The following is an 11674-nucleotide window of genomic DNA, read 5'->3' as shown; positions in this document are numbered from 1 at the left end:
CTACTGGCGTCGGTCTACTTTAACTGTTCGCGCTGAGAATGGCCTCTGGCGTGAATGTCACCGACGTCCCTGCCACTGACGTGTGGGTCCTACGTAAGTTTCGGCGGTCACTTGGCGCGTCCGCGCAGCGTCCAGCGAGACGCAAACTCGACGCTGGTTTGGACTAGATTTGCATCGCCGCTGACAGTCCAGACACTATGTGTCGGGCCGCTAGGCCTGGTCCCAGATGCATTTTTCGTCCGCGCGGACGCAAATGGTCGTTCAGCGTCCTTGCAATGTCCCGTTGGAGATTCCCTAAGGAGACCTTGTTCGCGATGGTGGAGTGAGATGCGTCAAAACTTGGGCTTCATATGTGGACATTGTCGGTGGTGAGGGCTGGGGGTGCCATGCTCAGCAATGGCTAAACTTTTTGAACTCAGCCATGGCACTATGGGCGACTTGACCTCCTCGTATTGCAATTTCTAATCCTAAGTGCTAAAAAGTGCTTGGATGTTAGTTGACACATCGAGCACTCGTTTCTGAGCCGTTCGATTGATTTTGATCGACTCAATCTGCACGCGTTCGAGCCAAGAGGTTCCGACAACAGAGCATCTGGGAAAGAGTTTCTGGATTTCCCCATCCCCCTTTCGCTCACCTACAGTACCTGAGGGTTTCCTCGATGGTGCCGGGACGATCCGAAGCTCATTCGCCGGCGTCGCCGGTGGAGATGGGCGGAGGAGAGGCACCGTGGTAGGTAGTTTAGCTAGGGTTAGCGGCATTTTGCCGCTAGGGGGCTCTATGCCCAGTAGTGGAGGTGGAGGTCGAGATCTGGCCGCCTGGATCTTGGTTGTTCTAGGGTCCTACCTCCTTCTTCTTCTCCTCCGGTGGTCGGAGGGGAGAGTGATGGAAGAGGCTACCGCTTCCTTCAATAACGAAGCGGTGGAGCACCACCTGATGAAGTGCGGAAGCAGCGGGCGATATCCTTTCCTGGTCGGCCTCGGCGGCGAGGGGGAAAGCATGCGCCCATCGGTGAAAGGCGTCGTCGAAAAGCTCCTGGCCGGCTGTGGAGGCGAGGAGGAGCGCACACACGTCGCCGCCGCCAGTTCTTCGGCATCATCCAGGAGGTCTTACCTGCACTGGATTTGAGCGGTGGTGGCCAGCCATCGGCTCGGCTTCTCCCTGGCCTGCCGTGGTGGCGAGGAAGGAGAAGCTGCCGATACGCCGCCTAACGCCTATCGAAGCTAGCTATTGCCCAAGAGGTGCTTTGGAGCTGCGTCTTCTTCGTCGTCGCTGTTGCTGATGCAGCGTTCATCCAGGGAAACTCTCTAGCGGGGGACATATGCCGGCGATGCCTTGCCCCTGCATCATATGGCCGATTGGCGGCCCTTCTCCTGGAGATCTAACTTCCCAAGGACCAAGAAGTCCAAGGGGAAGAGCTACTGCTTCCACCACGATGCCGGACCAAGCGGTTCGTCCCCGGCGCCGGCGTTCGTTCTCTGGCGGTGCGGTGCAGGGCGAGGACCTGATCACGTTTTTCAAATCTTTTTAGGGTCTTTCTGTAATAGTTTGGTCCTTATCCAGAAATCCCCTGAACTGTAGGGTTTTTCTGCATTTTGTACCCACCGCCTGTTTAATACTAGCAGCTTCTAGGGTCTTTGGACCCTACCTAGCTTGTTCAAAAAAAAAGATATCTCTTTCTGAGGGCATCTCCAACGGTGCGATGGAAATGGACGCTGAGCGACCGTTTGTTTCCGCCGGGCCGAAAAGTGCGTCTGGCACCACCTCCAGCGGGGCGACGCAAAGTGACCGGGCCATCCGCGACGACGCAAACCTGGTCCAAATATGCGCCTCAGATGTGTCTCTGCGGACGCGCAAATTGTCCGCTCGCGTCTAGCGAACGTTTCGTCTGGCCCGCCTGGCAGTGACCCAACATCGATGTGCCTTCTCAACGGCGCCAGTACTGGCGCCGAGGCGTCGCTTCGGCAGTCTGCGACCGCGTAAATGGCGATGCCTCGCGTGGCGCGCAGCCATCGCCTACCTCTGCGCACGAAGTAATGGCGATTCCACGCGTGCCGCGGCCGTCGCCATGCCTCCGATCTATATAAACAGGGGCGTGAGCATCTCATCTCCTCCCCACAAAACCCTAGCCGCCGCACAACCTCCACCGTAGCGCCGCGGACGCTCAGCCTCCACCGGAGCTACCATGAGCAGCCCCGGCCGCGGCCAGGCTGCCGCGCCTCCACCTCCACCTCCAACCCCACCTTCCCCGGCCTTGAGGTTCGACGAGGAGTTTGACGACGACGACAGCACCGACGTGCTCGACCCGGTCAGGGACGCCGAGGCCCTGGATGAAGCGGAGAAGGAAGCAAAAGAGGAGCGGGCGACCCTTGCGGCGGTCGACGCCGAGATGGAACATCGCAGGGTGGCGGCCACCGCAGCCGCAGAGGACTCCGACTCCGACATATCATGGTGTTCCGATGACCCTGATGCGCCTACCCCGAAGGAGTGGGCGGCGGAGGAGAGGACTATAGTCGAGTCCTTCGAGACGCTCAAGAACGACGGCGCCAACGCGAGGCTACGGCAGTGCCTGCTAGAGGACGCGGCGGCGCACCGAGCCCTAGCGGCCGCACGGGAGGCGGTGGAGAAGCAGGCGAGGGAGCGGCGCAACGACGGGGCCGTCCTATCAGACATCAAGTAGTCTAGTCTTCTAGAACTACTTCGTATAGTTTAAATGTACTACTTTCTATGCTTTTAAATATGTTGCAAATTTAAAAATGGATCGCCCCGGTGGAAGCACATCTAGACATAAACGGTCATGCGGATAAAATATGTTCGCGAGGCGACGCAAACGGACGCTCGCGGTCACTTTTTGTCATCCATATGTCTCACCCAGTGGGAGATGCCATGATTCCCATATCCCCACTCCTTCCACCTCTGGCTAGGGTTCGATCTCGTGCAGGAGGTTGGTGGAGAGAGGGACTCGCGCGGGAGGTTGCCGAGCTCGTCCGCGGAGAGTGAGGCACGCCGGAAGACGGTGAGCTCGTCGGTGGAGAACAAGCCGCGCGCGGGAGGGCGGGAGTTCGTCGGCGGTGAGCGAGGCACACTCGAGCTTGTCGACGCGGAGCAACCAGCGCATGAGTGCGGGTAGATCGGCGATGAAGAGGGAGGATCGCTAGAGGGCATCAAGGTTGGGGACGGAGGGCAAGGTGCTGAAGAGCTCGGGGGCGGTAGATCAGAGACGGTGAGCAAATTTCACAAATCCTGAGGTCTTGAGGTAATTCCCTATGAATAAATCCCTCATATTGACCGATTTTATCAAGTATAATTGTGAATCCTTCTCCATTTAGGTGGATTTTCAGTGTTAATTTTCATCTGTAGCTCTATACACTTGATTCCCCTCGAGGTATTTCACCTTCCAAGGAAAGGAGCAATTCTGGCGTGTGGACATTCTCCGCCATGGCAGTAATCTAAAGCTTGAGATGGTCTTGTTTGTGCCTCAAGACACCGTATGTATTTCTAACTGACATCTTCTTGTCTGTCTCAATGATTGAGCCAAGGCTGCCGGCCCTCGCCATGTGAGGTCGAAGAATGACATTTATATGTCAAAATCGAGCGGTTGCTCTATATTATCGTGTAGAATACCAACTGCAGACTGGACGTGTGTTAATCACTACCAGCAACATGTTAGTTCAGTTTAATTACCGTTTTTTTCCTGATGTGCCACTTTATTTCGATTCATAGCACTTTGCATGACTAAGGCCAAATTGTATTTTTGGTTGAATGTTTTCATGGCATGTCAGTGTGCATCACTTCACACCTTAAAATTTCCCGGAGAGCTCGTGCTTCTCCAACAGATTATTGCAAGTAGTGGTGGCGCAGGGGATGTTGTATATATTCAGACCAACATACATGCACTGCCATGTGAACTGCGCAAAATAGATAGGAGCACATGTAAATATCCTGCATTTTTTTTTTTGCTTCTACGGTCTAAAGTAATTATGCCGCTGCGTAAGCTGTTATCGTGTTAGTACTTAACTAGTAAAAGTGCCCGTGCGTTGCTACGGTTTATTTTTATTACGATTTGTTTGTTCATCTCATTTCATTGACTCTCACGAGTGGGTCTGCAAAAAGCGCATTCGTTAACCAAAGTGCCTCCTTCAAGTATCCGATGCATTCAAATCTCTTCCTGAAACCGCACGAATTGTTGGACTCCGCGACAGCGTCACCATAGCGTCGGAGAAAAGAGCTAAGAAATTTGAAGGCCAAGCGCAGGTTATTCGGCTTAACAGCGCTACCGTTCAATTTCGTTGTGCAGTTTCAAAACATTTTGAAGCAGTGCACAATTAAAGAGAGGGCATATGAAAACATGCATTTGCACATCTACTATATAAGATTTTAGGGTAGCAAATTATCATAAGAAATAATTTTTTGGTAATTCTTCTTTCTTTTTGGTTGTGTGCATCCGTAATGCCGCTAGGGCAGTGCGTTGTTGCAGAGGCTGGATGTAATTGGTATCTCCGTGATATTAATATATGCTCTTTGTCGAAAAATATAATTCGAACAAACATAATGCTTCAACAATCTCGGGTCATCAAGGTTCTCTACAAAATCAAGTAACAAGGAAACTTAATTGAGCAATTTCTAATATTTAGTGTTTTCACATGGGTGACAAATGCAGTAAAGAAAATTATCATACATGTTGTAATATTGAATAGTTAAATACCAAAAAATGCTGATGGATCTAACTCTTCAAGCTTCAGACATCTGATTTAACCACTTCAATTCCTGAAGCCCTCGTCCCTCGTGCCAGTCTTCCTACTCATCCTTAGCACCTTTTAATTTTTTAATGTTGTCTGACTCTATATTCGTGCAACTGCCAAACAAATCTAAACTTGCTTGTAAAACAGTGCATCTAATCGACCTAATTTTGTTTACTGGGATGGAACTCCACCTTGCCCATCCTCCTGGGAACACTGGCAATATCTGCCACCATGCCTTGATGGCTGCCGTGCGGACTCGTTGGAGTTGGTCTCAGCGGTGTTGGATTGGACGGAGGCCGTGGCACCGCGTCAAACTCCTCTAGTACTCCAATTCCCTGCCGTCGTCCCAGTGAAAGGCGCGCGTCCTTGTGTCGCCATCGCTCACGTCCTAGTCTTGGAACCCTAAGATTGGTCGCGGTAGTAGCACCTCCTGCACGCCTTGCGGTGCCAGCCTAGCGTCCACCATGGTTTGTTCGAACACTCGGCAACGGCACGCGATGTGTACACCACTGGTGCTTCCGCATATCGATCGCGCGCCATGGTGATCCTCCCCTTCCACTACCATGTGGTCGTGCTGATCTTCATCGCGCGCCCTCTTGCCGCTGTGATGCCGTCAAGGACGACCCTCTTGTTCGATCGTCACCTCGGCACCTCCGCCGACTCCATCGTGTAGCACTGTAATGATGCACTCGACAGGGCATTGCACTTCGTGAAGGTAGCATTAGCCCAGTCCGAGACCTCCACAAGCACCTACACATCGGGCGTGATGGTCTGGCTCTTGGTGATTGATGATGGTAGCCGATTCACAGCGTCAGTCATGCAAGGTAACCATTCACTTCTGCACGGTGTCCCATAGTGGCAGGCAATCACCCAAGATGTGAGCCTCAGAGGAGTCAGCGCAGGCCTCGCCACGGACATGCATCATAGACGGGAAGCACACCCATCTGACAGGAAACCTTTCGCGACTTGCCGACCACCCAGTCTCCGCATGTCGCGAGTGTTTCTCGGCTTCGCGTGGGCGTCTCCGACACCCATCCGGACGCGCTCCGGCGACAGCTCGTGTCTTCTGCTACTATCAGCACGAGAAAGAAGGGGACGTCGAGCATGGTACATGAGGCTTTGAGACCAGCGAGCGGGACAATCACGGTCAACGTCTGTCTAGATAAAATTTCTTGCACACAGCAAAGCTAGACTTCAATAGAGCCTTGAATCGTTCAGTGGAGGATTGATGGCTCACGCTCACTACCTGCATAGCACAGCAGCAACGCAATGCTCCTTGCCGATTCAGCGGAGGTTTGGGAAGCCAGCGTCCCCTGACCACAGCAAATATTCGATGATGTCCACCGTTCTCACGAGGCCGCACCTATCGTTGTGCTCAATGACGCGTCTTCCCGGGCAACGGTGTTGTCTCAGACCGCTGCGTGGGTCAGCCCAGATGCAGTAATTATTCATGGAGGACGGGGCCTGGACGCTGGCGTCGATGCATGGTCAAGGTGTCCATGGCTCCATGGCTCCATGCCTTGGCGGGCGAATCCGTTGAGGTCTAGGCCCCCATCCCCGCCGCCAACACGCCGCACACACCGGTGTCCGGATCGCTGGTTCTCATGGTGATGGTAGCCAACGCTTTGTTGTCGAATACTCCTCGCGCCAGAAAATCAGTGAAGCGTCCGTCAGGTAGTCTCCGGTTTCCCGTTTCCCTCGGCCGGTGGTGGCGCCGGTTGCCGGGATCAAGCGGGTGGTTAGCGGTGAGGAGCGACGAAATTGGGCCAGGCCAGGGTACGCCGAAGCCAGTTTCGTCTCGATCGGATCCTCCATATATGTCGATTTTCTTACAAAATTTGATTGATTTCTACCATCGCTCAATCAGGAAAATTTGATTGATTTCTACCATCGCTCGATCAGGATGTGTATATATGCACGAGCGTTCAGGTCGAGCAAGCGTGTGCACATCGGACCAGGACTCCTTTTGGAAGGAGATCCAGAGACCCACGGTGGTTGACGTACGGACAAAATTGATTTGTTCGATTCCTACCCTGGATCGAGAGATTGGCGCGGTAACTGCTGGTACGGACGGACGAAAAAGATTTAGAACGGACCAAACCACGGAAACGTTATTTTCTTTATTATTAGGTATAGATGGATGCAAGTTAATATTGAACAAGTATAGAAAAAATGTCCCTGGAAACGACCAAAATCAAATATCCAGCATAGTTCGGCGAATTTGACCAGTTTTGCCAATATTTGGCTTATTTTTAGAAATAAACATTACAGTTCAACAAAACAAGACAAGTTTTTAAACAAATCAAATGGAAACTAGTTGGTGTTGCCTCGAAGCGTCCATGTGTGCTCCACCAGATCATCCCTCCACCAGATCATCCTGCAGCTGTTGATGCATTGTGGAGTCTCGAATCTCCTAACACATAACTATGAATGCAGCCCATGATGCCGGCACCTGGTGGTTAGGCTGTGTAAGAGGACCCTCTCTGTCATATGGTGCAGCTTGCTCGCTCGGAGGAACCAGATACTTCCGCTCATTCTCGATAATCATGTTGTGTAAGCACATACAACAGTTTATCACCTCCCACATCTGATGATGAGGACATCCCTACCACATTACTACCTCCTTCATTGCAAGATGAAGATGAAGCTGCTGTGAAGCTCAAGTCCAATGAAGTTCGGATTGGACCTATTACAAGGGCTCGTGCGAATCTACTTAAACAACATATGAACTTGTTCCTAAACGATAATTTGATTAATAAGAACTTTATACTGCCTAAGTCTTGTTACTTATGTATAATCAGGTATGAAGAGGAGACAAGCATCACACGAGGAGGAGAGGAGCAGCTGGTCAAGGTAGTCAAAGTCGGGATTCGGAGTCGGATCGATTTTTGTCAGGAAGAATCGAGTCGTAGTATCGAATCGTAGAATCTGGGATCCTAACATACTCAGAGAAGATCTTCTTATCACACAGAAAGTTTATGTAATAGTATAATGAAGATAAAAATTATAATACATAAAGTTTCTAGCAATAATGTTCTAGCAATAGATCATTTGAGATTTGGTAGGTAATAAAGGGTAGTAAAGCAAGTAAAAAGGGGGTGGAGTATTTTAGTAGTATCCTTGTATGGTTTTGCGGATGGGAAAATAATGAGTTTGTAGAATCGGAAAAATCCATAAAAGGGATCGAGATTCTACATTATTCTAAAGGATTCTATGATTTGGATCGGGACTCAACATGGATTCTATGCGATTGGGATTCGTAGTGGGATTTGGATCGATACGGTGATGTAAGATCGTCAAATCGTAGGATTCCAGTAGTAGGATCGGGATTCTGACTACCTGGCTGGACGTGAAGATGGACGTGAAACTGGACATGGAGTTGGACATGAAGATATTCCATGGACGCGCGAGGGAGGAGCGGGAGGCATGCGCGAGAGGAGACATCACAGTCCAGGTCGGCCCAGCATCCGGTTAGACCGGTCGCCACGCCGGCGCGGCCGGTCCCTGGCCCGGTCCGACCGGGCGGTACGCCGGATCCGACATGGCGCCAACCGGACGCTCAGTTGATGCCAACCGCATCGGACGGGCTACTGCAGAGCAATTACTTCGCCCGGTCAGCACCCGGTCAAAGGCCTGGTTTGAACCGGCATGCCCGGTCCCAGGCCCGGTCGACCGGCCCTAGACCGGCCGAGTCCGAGTCTGTCTCGATCAGATCTATCTTCGGTCGGTTATTTTCGTACTATTTTGATTTGAGGTCATCCCGGGCGCCCATATAAGTGCCCAGGACGCCCCCAAAGTTACTTTAGACCACGTTTAAGATAAACCCTAGTTCTTAGTTGTTTGCTATGCAAAACTATTGAATCCCAACTCTCCAATTCGTTGCGATCTGGAGTTTTATGCTACTGAAAGTTTGTGTGATCTGCTGTTCCATTGGGGATTAGAAGATTGCAATCTACCGCTTCGTGGTCGGCGGCTACGTGCGCAAGTGTGTGGAGTTGCAAATATCTTGCAGGGTTGAGAGCTGTTGTATTGGCGACAGGAATCAATCGAGAGACTTCGTCGGCGTCATACAAGTTATCCTCCTCATATCATCGATTCCATCCGCTGCTACCATCGCGTGTTCATCACCACCCGCCGCTTACCGAGAAGATCGGGCAACCCCTTATCATCTTGTTATCAGATTTCAGCGTTTCCTCGGTAAGCCATCCACATTCCACCCCATAGTTGAGTTGTGAGTGTTTCCTATCCAGAAAAAGCCATAAAAAGTTAGGGTTAGGGTTTGCCATAACCTTAGATTGCACTAATTTCGAGTTTTAGTTGCTTTTCGTAGTTGTTTTTGCGTATCTTTTTCTTCCATCTAGTTGTTAGGGTTTGTATTTCCACTATCATTGGTGTCAGTTTTTGGTTACTCCGAGTCCACATAGCGTACAATGTGCTTGTTCCCAACCATAGACACAGCCTATCGATATAAGTGACTAGGAACTTTCCCAGAAGAGACTAGTTTTACCGCTCGACAGGCTGCTCGTTAGGTTATTGGTGCTTTGCAATTTCTATTGGCCGTGTTATCAAGGAGTTGAGTCATAACATCAAAAAAAAAAAAAGAAGCAAAAAGAGCTACATAGCTGCGTGTTATACAAAAAGAAAATCCAAAAAGAAAAGTGAAGTGCTAGTACAATCAAGTGAAGGCCTAACTTTGCTTTACTGCACCTGTAGTTGAGAAATCTTGTGCCTGTCTCGTTGAGCTTTGCTAGTGTCTCTCGAGTGCATTGCAACCTTTTCTACATATAGTTGCATTGCCACATTTATCGCCTTGGGTGAGTATCTTTGGTTGCCTACGGTCAGCGCTAGAGCTTGTTATTGGTGCAAATAGGTAGCCCACCTACAGCCCCACATATATCCTGCTTTGTCGTGTGATTGTTCTTATACCCTTGATATTCGCTTCGCTACATCCGTGCACTAGTCCGTCAATCCAAGTTGGTGAGCAATACTAATTCACTTTGGAGCGGTAAGATTTACCTATCTTATCAGTTTTGAGTGAGTTGTGAGAGTACAACCAAAGATTTTTGTTTAGTGCACTAACCTACTAATCATGTCTTTTGAGGATGTTGATGTGATGCAGAAAAAGGATCCAACTGCAATAGTTACTTGGCTGGAGTATGAGGCACTTCCTGATCATCTACAGCGTGAAATCCGTGTTGCTACTGAAGCGTTGGACAAGGATATTCAGGGTGTCCACTTGAAGGTCGATGAAGCTACTACTGCTGTTACCAACGTTCAAACATCAATGACGACTCTTCAAGCGTCTATACAAACTTTGACTAACGCCGTTGGTGAGATACATACAATGGTACAACCACAACAACCCCCACCTGATGAAGATGGCAGTGTGCAAGGTGACAATGCAGAAGCTGCTAATGCTCAAGGACGTGGTATGGGTCGTGGTATTGGCCGTGGCGTTGGTGATGGTCTCCGTGGTCGTGGTTTTGTCCCCGTCGGAGCCCAGCATATTCTTCCACAACAACAAGAAGATGGTTTGGGTAAGCCCAAGTTCTCAATTCCCAGATTTGAAGGAGATACTGATGTTGAAGAATGTCTTACATGGGAACTGAAGATTGAGAGATTATGGCGTTTACATGAATATACTGAAGATAGGAAGATCAAGCTTGATTCCTCTGAATTTGATGGCTACGCTTTGCGTTGGTGGGATGGACTTGTTCGTGCTCGAGAAGAAGATGGTGAGCTGCCTATTATCACATGGCGTGCTATGAAGGCGGCAATGAGAGCCCGTTTTGTTCCTACCAATTACTTGGGTTCAGTATTTGACAAGTTGACCCAGTTGAAGCAAGGTGCTATGACGGTTGATGCTTACTACATGGAGATGGAGATGCTTATGCAGCGTGCCCATGTCTGTGAGTCTCTTGAGATGACACTACAACGTTTTCTGAATGGTCTCAAGTTTAACATCAACGGCATTGTGCGTCATCACAATTATACTACTATGAATGAGCTACTACATCATGCAAGAGAAGCTGAATCACAGTTGGTTGAAGAACTGCAAATGAAGGCTCGTGCTACGGGAGCTGGGTGTTACATGCTGACATAGGCATGCCAAATGGGCCTGCCGAAGATAGTACCCGGGGTTTACTGGAGGCCCAATACCTGAAGAATAAGAAGATTCGGGAGCCCAAGATTTACTAAGGAAAGATAGAGTTGTAATAGGGAGTGTTGTTTGTAATCTGGCGGGATGAGTTAGAAACCGTCCCGGACTCTGTAAATTTGTATAGCACGAATCCCTCGGCTCCACCTCCTATATAAAGGGGGAGTCGAGGGACGAAGAATCAATGGAATCATTGTCTGCAAACCCTAGTTTTCATAATCGTCGAGTACTTTTCGGCTGAAACCTTCGAGATCTACTTGCCCTCTACTTCTAACTAAACCCTAGCCTACAATCCATAGGCATTGACAAGTTAATCCCTTGTCAATTGGCGCCGTCTGTGGGAATTAGAGGCGTAAGGAGCTGATCTCGATGGCACGCTCAAGATCTTCGACATCGTCAACCGCAAGCAACACAATGGATCGAGGTAAACAGATCGCTACTGGTCTTGTCGATTTTGTTCCTCACCCACCCTCCCGTTTGGATGCATATGCGTATCTGGCGGAACCCATGGAGATGACGTTCGGAAGGTTCCACTTTCGCGTCGAGAAGGAAGGATCGTATCGTGTCGAGATTCCGATTTCGTCGGGATTGTCGGTGGTCGATTCCGATTTTTCAAACTATGCATCGTCAATCGAGTCAGGAGAAGAAGAAACCTCGGCGACACGCTACGTCAGCACCAGAGCAAGAGAGAAACTCGCCAAGATCTTCAACGACATGTCGTTTGAGTCATCTGCGGATTCATATATAAGCGATGGTTCAAGCAATGTCGACAGTTACG

The 11674-nt window shown here is 50.0% G+C and overlaps 1 long non-coding RNA gene across 1 annotated transcript; it reads left to right on the top strand.

Annotated features, from left to right (window-relative positions):
- The first annotated feature begins 2834 nt into the window (after positions 1-2834).
- On the top strand, positions 2835-3793 carry LOC127333397 (uncharacterized). The gene is made up of 2 exons (XR_007871117.1): positions 2835-3253; positions 3358-3793. It is a non-coding gene; the product is annotated as an uncharacterized lncRNA (long non-coding RNA).
- The last annotated feature ends 7881 nt before the right edge of the window (positions 3794-11674 follow it).

This window comes from Lolium perenne, chromosome 2 (assembly GCF_019359855.2).
Source record: "Lolium perenne isolate Kyuss_39 chromosome 2, Kyuss_2.0, whole genome shotgun sequence".
Classification (NCBI taxonomy): domain Eukaryota; kingdom Viridiplantae; phylum Streptophyta; class Magnoliopsida; order Poales; family Poaceae; genus Lolium; species Lolium perenne.
Note: the sequence above shows the minus strand (reverse complement) of the source record. Positions and strands in the feature narration are given on the sequence as shown.